The sequence below is a fragment of the Tupaia chinensis genome, unplaced genomic scaffold, assembly GCF_000334495.1.
Source record: "Tupaia chinensis unplaced genomic scaffold, TupChi_1.0 Scaffold146650_1, whole genome shotgun sequence".
NCBI lineage: Eukaryota > Metazoa > Chordata > Mammalia > Scandentia > Tupaiidae > Tupaia > Tupaia belangeri.
The window spans coordinates 1,077,404-1,084,579 of record NW_006206507.1 but is presented as its reverse complement, the minus strand read 5'-3'; the positions used below and the strand labels follow the sequence as shown (position 1 = coordinate 1,084,579).

Genomic DNA, 7,176 nt, shown 5'->3' with positions numbered 1-7,176 from the left:
TTTTTTTTGGAGAGATTTTCACTGTAGGGCGCGTGCGCTCGCCAGACAGACAGAGAGAGACATAGAGACAGAAAGCGAGAAATCACCCCCCAGGGGGGATGGTCACGCCGCAATCCCTTCTCCTCCATTCTCCTCTCGGGATCTTGGGCACGCACGCACACGCGCCCGGCGTGAGTTTTAAGCCACCGGGTCCGGGACACGAACCGCGGTCGACTATGTGGGAGTCCAGCGACATAGCCATTACGCTAACTGCTGGTTCCCTCCTGCGTGCTACTTTAAAACTCTAGTAGTACAGGTTCAAGTCTCAACTCCGGCTTTCCAGGTCTTTCATGAACTAACTCGTGCCTACATTTCCACTCTTACCAATCAAGTATCTGTTATCTTAGTGCCTTCATTATCATTCCAGCTGCCGCCTTAGCTCAGAACTCTATCACCTCTGGGGCCAGATAGTGGTGCAGCGGTAAAATGCAGTGTTCCGTGAGGCTGCCTCACCTGAGAAGGTCCCAGGGTCATACCTGGAGGCCTCCCTAAGTATACCTTATGCAGGTGCACCCATGTGTAAGGACTAGCTGAGGCTGGAGTGGATCAAAGCATCAAGACCCTGTTGGGAGTGTCGTCTGTCTGTCTCTCTTGCTCATGGAAATGAATACATAAATAAACCTAGAATAATTTCATCATTTTTACCTATTTTGTCTCAATAAGGTCTTTATTGGTTTCAGTGCTCCGCTCTTCACTTCTTCATTCTAGCCTTCTGGAAACATTTTTCCTGACATGATTTTGTTCAAAAACTTGTGCATTGGGACCAGTAGGTGGCATAATGGTTATGTTGCTGGATTCCTATGTAGTCAACTGTGTTTTGAGTCCTGGACCCGATGGCTTAAAACTCACACCAGGCGTATGTGCATGAATGCCTAAGATCCCTAGAGGAGAGTGGAGGAGAAGGGATTACGGTGTGGCCATCCTCTCTGGGAGGCTGACTTTTTGCTTTCCGTCTCTCTGTTTCTCTTTGTGTCTCTGGCAAGCACACACACCCTGTAGCAAAAATCTCTCTTAAAAAAAATTGTGCATTGAGTGTTGGTCGATGTCTGTTTTATGTCAGGTTCTGGGTATGCTCTCAACTCGATTCTCTTAGTCAGTCCCACAAAATTCAATCTCACAGGCATTTCAGGTTGACCAGCTCTTAGCATCTTGCAGTGTTGGGCCTGGGCAGAGATTCAGTCTTGCTCTCTTTTATAGTAAGATTTTATACTGCTTTTTATTCCGTTTTATTTTCACCATGGTCATGTCTGCCAGCACTAGATGTTATGAACTTATCCATGCAAGAGGCCTAGCAATTTACGTGTTGTCCTTCGATTATGCTGGCAATACAGTGAATCGTTGTATTTCAAATTTGGATGATTGAAAAACTCATCTTCTTAATTCTCTCATCGAAAATTTGTGTAACTTTTGAGATGCTTAAAACTTTCTGTGCTTCAGTTTTTCCTTTCTGTAAATGATCGCATTTACCTTCTCCCTAATTATGGTAGATGTAATTACCATAATTATGTCTAGTCCCAGACAGTGGCTGGGATGTCTGGGTAGTACTTCAGAGAGGAAGTGCACGTCACAGAATGTAGAATGTATGACAGTGCAGAGAATTAGTCACTTTTATATTCTTAATTCCCAGAAGACAGAACGTTGCAGACATCGAAAGCATGAGTGGTGTCCAGTTTCTGTCGTGAGCGCTGTACGTCCCGACGGCAGGCTCACTAGGGCGTAGGATATCACTCCTGAAAGGGCGGTAAGTGCTCTCTCCCCGACAGTGGTATCAATTGCAAGTTTGAACTCATTTGTAGAAGGTTGCTTTTTGAGTAAGAATGTCTTCTCAGTCTATGGATAGCTTTGTATGAGATATCAGTACAGGGTGGTGTTTAGAAGTCTTCTTCACATTCCAGTTTGGGAATTATCATTCTAGTGTAGAAGACCTCAGGCGTGTTGTTACAACTCTGTGTTCTGATCAGCGAAAATATTATAATGTGCAAATGATTTCCTTTGAAAAGAGAGGGAGTAGGGTGCTCACTTCGGCAGCACATGTACTAAAATTGGAATGATACAGAGAAGATTAGCACAGCCCCTGCACAAGGATGACACGCAAATTTGTGAAGCGTTCCATATTTTAAAAAAATAAATAAATAAAGAGAGGGAATAGGTTGATGTCAGTCTCCCAATTATTTTTATTTTTTGGAGAGGTTTTCGCTATAGGGCGCGTGCGCTCGCCAGACAGACAGACAGAGACATAGAGACAGAAAGTGAGAAATCACCCCCAGGAGGGATGGCCATGCTGCAATCCCTTCTCCTCCATTCTCCTCTCGGGATCTTGGGCATGCACGCACACGCGCCCGGCGTGAGTTTTAAGCCACCGGGTCCGGGACGCGAACCATGGTCGACTATGTGGGAGTCCAGCGACATAGCCATTATGCTAACTGCTGGTTCCCCAGTATCCCAATTATGTTTTGACATATTTTCTGGAATCAGAAAGAAGGGGCTGGAGTTACAGTGAGAGCACCAGGAATTTGGCATAGTCCAGAGTTTGCCAGTGGGAATGTGCCACATTTAAAATGATCGCTCATGACGTATGTCTTGGTGGAAACAGATTGAAATACGCTCCTTTAGTCGATTCTTTGCCTTATACCCAGGCTACGACTACCACTTAGTTGTCTTGGAGCATTATTTGTTATTTGTGGAGTTGGAAGGCGAGAGGGTTCTCAATGCTGCCTGAGGATTTGGGTTCAGGCCTCCTCGCTTCCTCTACCAAAATCACACACCTCGGTGCTGCTGCTGCTGTAGTTAGCCACAGTTTTTTTGGGGAATGCGTCCTATCCTATAAGTGTGTTCAAATAAATGAGAATGACTGAGAACCACTCTTTTTTTTATTATACAGTATTATTTATTATTAGACATATTTATTATATCAATAAGAAAATGCCTTATTCATCTAAAAAGAGAAATGAGCAGCTCAGAAAATTGCAATAGAGTGATTTAAATCCATAGTAATTAAAATCAAAGTAACAAAGTGACTCTTAGTTACTTTCTCCAAATATTTTTAAAAATTATTTTTTATTTTTTATTATCATCATAATCTTGTTTATATTACATTGGCTTGCATATAACTTTACAGTGTATTTCATTGCTTTTTCAAAAGGGAATGCCATGCATGTCAGTCAATACAGAGACATTAATCTCCCCACTTCATCATTCAATATCTTTTCATTGTTTTTCTCAATTATTATTATTATTCCAATTAGTTTTTTAAACAGTCAATCACTATTTCTCATTTTGCTTGTAAAAAGACTTTACCCATCATGAAATGTTTCTCAGACCAATCCAGATGAGAATACTATACATGTCATCATCAATAGGTAGTAAGCCATATCTGTTTCCCACTAACGTCCTGCCTCTCTATTTGAGAACCACTCTTTTTTTAAAAAATATTTTATTTATTTAATTTTATTTGTTGTTATTATCTTTAACTTGACCAGAGAGAGACAGAGAGCGAGAGAGAAAGAGAAAGTGAGAAAGCAAGCTGCCAGGTCCAGGACTTAAACTGTGGTCCAGTGGGAGTCCAGTGCCTTAGCCAATGTACCATGTGCTCGCCCCAAAGAACTGCTCTTAAATTATCTATTATTGAATGATTAGAAAGGAGTTGAAGCTAAATATTGATTGGTTCAATCACATACTGGCTGGATTCTTTGGAACAACTCTTGATTTCAGATCATGTTTTCTGATTTTTGGTTCAAAAAATATGGTCTCCTTGGTCCAGCAGGTGAAATGTAGGTAAAGGCAGCTGTGAGGTTCGAGTCTCAGACCCATAGCTTGAAAATCATGCTGGGCACATGTGCATGCATGCCCAAAATCCTGAGAGGAAAGTGGAGGAGAAGGGACTATGGTGTGGCCATTCCCACAGACGGTAATTTTTCACTTTCCCTCCTATCTCTCTCCCTCTCTGTCTCTTTCTGGTGAGCACCACACTCTGTAGCACAACTAAAAAAATATATATGTATGTGTTTGTGTGTGTGTGTGTGTGTATAGACTTCTTAATTCTACAGCTGTGCTTCTAATAATATTAAATTAATATTCCAGATGTTGTAGCTATAAGAAAAGCGAAGACAGTGATACAGAAATTTTTAACAAAAAAGTACTAAATGCATAATATTTTACAACAGATAAAAATGAGTAAGAATAGTTTACTTTTTTGATTTTAGTAAAAATATAAAAATTTAAGAATTATTATGATTTCTAATTTATGTATCTGTCTTTTTTGTTGCTGTTTTTGTTTTTCATTTTTTGGAGAGGTTTTTGCTATGGGCGTGTGTGCTCGTCAGAAAGAGAGACAGAGAGACAGAAAGTGAGAAATCACCCCCCAGGGATGATGGCCACACCACAATCCCTTCTCCTCTGTTCTCCTCTTGGGATCTTGGGCATGCACGCACATGCACCCGGCTTGAGTTTAAGCCACCGGGACTGTGACTCGAACCATGGTCGACTACATGGGAGTCCAGCAACATAGCCACTATGTCAACTGCTGGTCCCCGATTTATATATTTGTAATGATTATAATTTTATTATAATTTCTGATTTATATCATTGTATTTTTGTGGGGTACAGTATAGTTTTCCATAACATGAATACAGTGTGTAATAATCAAATCAGTTATATCAACTTATTTACCATATTTACCATCTTCAGCTTTTAACATTGCATGATGTTGTGTATTTTTTTTAATTTATTTTTTAAGAGTAATTTATTGGGAACCAGCAGTTAGCGTAATGGCTATGTCGCTGGATTCTCACATAGTCGACCGTGGTTCGCGTCTCGGACCCGGTGACTTAAAACTTACGCCAGGCGCATGTGCGTGTGTGCCCAAGATCCCAAGAGGAGAATGGAGGAGAAGGGGTTGCTGCGTGACCATCCCCTCTGGGGGGTGATTTCTTGCTTTCTGTCTATGTCTCTCTCTGTCTGTCTGGCGAGCGCACGCACCCTGTAGCGAAAACCTCTCAAAAAAAAAAAAGCTATTTATTTAACTTTATTCATTTATTCTAATTTGACCGGAGAGAGATACACAGAGGAGGGAAAGTCAGAAAAGGCAAGCCAACAGATCTGGGACTCAAACTGTGGCTGGGCATGTGGGAGTGTCCAACACCTTTACCACCACACCACCTGCTGGCCCTGATGTTGTGTATTTTTAATTCTCTGTATGAGTTTTTTTTTTTTTAGAAGTATATATTAAATTAAAAAAATTTCTGGTATTAGCCTTTTATTAAACATGCAGTAAATATTTTGCATTATGCTAGGCACTGAGCACTGTTAACAAAGTACTTTAAAACAATGTCTTCACTCTTCTTGTATTTACTTTTATAAATGTGCTGTATTTGAACATTTACCATTTTTTCATTAATTAAAAAAAAACAAATAAGATTGAGGAGACAAAATTGTATGTTAGTAATAGTCATTCAAGTCATGAATCACCAATTCTTTTGTGTTATAGGTGTTCATTTATTTTAAATCTTTAGCTGTATAGCTCCCTTTACATTGTTTTCAAGTGAATCTGATGGAGAATATCCTGCGGTGCCTGATTCTCTTCTCTTAAAAGGCAGACTATTTAATCTTATAAATGAGCATCTTTGGGTCATTAGATATTGGGGTTCAGGTGCACGAAAGGCTTGGTAACATATGGCCTGTCCTCAGATGCCCTAATTGTGTTCAGAACTTTTCCCAAGAGGCTTGCACTACTTCATCTAAATGATGTGTTACTTGTGCAACGAAAAAGTGCATTAGTCATAAAATGAAAAAAGTAAATATGTAGTTTGCTAGGTACACTACACATTTGTATGGTGTGCATTACATTAATTTCTATATAGTTATTAAAAGGTTAGAGTATTAAAACCTGTGTAACTGGCATTAGTTAATTGGATGACCATAGCTCTGGATGACTCACTTTGACTGTCTTCAGCATTCCCTTTGTTTCTCTTATTATATCATCTTATATATACATTTTTTTTTGTCCATTTGAATATTTTGCAGACAACATTGGCATATTAAGGTCATCCTGGAACTTTTCCTTCTTATCACCATTACCTATTTTTTGTTGAATGATTTTAATATTTGTTATCAAGAAAAGTAATTATGTTCACTATAGAGAATGTATAAGATATTAAAAAGCATAAAGTGAAAATTAGATTGTTATAATGAAAACAACCACTGTGTATAGAGTACAACTTCGGCTTTGTGGGACTCAAGTGTCTTCTACATGGGGAAATACATCTGAAAAACAGAAAGACATCAAAAGGATGGTAAGGAAATTAAGGTTCATTGAGGCTGTGACTTGTTCAGAGACCCTCAGCTAGAAACTGGTTTAATTCAGATTCTAAACTGGTCTCTCTGCCTGAACAGTGCATGCGGGTGCCATTGTGCTGGGCTGCCTCCCAGGAGGAGAGCCAGTTACCGCACGCGTGCTTTAGGTGTAGCATGCGGCATATAAATAGGGAAAGCCCTGAAGTAAAGGTCTTACCAAGGAGCAACTGCTGTTTGGTAGTAATCCTAGCAGGTGAGTAAGTTTTTTCCTAAGCAGGTGTAACAGTAAGAGAACCTAAAATATTCTCAGAGTAGATCTATGAGCCAAGTCATACGTGCTTTACAGAGAGGAAACTGGGGCCCAGGAAAATTAAATAATACAGATTTTGCTGAAGAAAGCATGTTTGAACGGTGGTTGTGAGATCAAAGGAGTCTCTTTTCTAAATTTCCGTGTGTGTGTGTGTGTGTGTGTGTGTGTGTGTGTGTGTTTTAATTGCCAGAGGGGGTGTACACATGAAAGAGAGTGAGAAAGAGAGAAAGCATGCATCTCCCAATGGACCACAGTTATGCTGTAATCCCTTCACTGTCCTGTCAGGATTTAGGATATGTGCACACATATACCTTTGGGGCTGGGATTCAAACTGGAATTGGCCATGTGGGATTTGGCTCCCTTAACCACTAGGCTGTACAGCCAACCCTCTAAATTACTTTAAAAAAAAATTTGCTAGAGGTTGTGTGAACTTGCTGGAGAGAGACAGAGAGGCTGAGAAAGAAAGAGAAAAGGAGAAAACACCCCCTATGGGGATGGTCACACTGCAGTCCCTTGCGATGCTGAGCATGCAGGAA

General features: G+C 40.2%; 1 protein-coding gene and 1 non-coding gene across 3 annotated transcripts in view; both read left to right on the top strand.

Moving 5' to 3' along the window:
• Nucleotides 1–7,176, top strand: part of CDK14 (cyclin dependent kinase 14) — a 667,802-nt gene that overhangs the window by 15,006 nt on the left and 645,620 nt on the right. The gene's annotated exons all lie outside the window — the stretch shown is intronic.
• On the top strand, nt 2,052–2,158 carry LOC114006264 (U6 spliceosomal RNA). Its single transcript, XR_003548000.1, has one exon. It is a non-coding gene; the product is annotated as a U6 spliceosomal RNA (small nuclear RNA).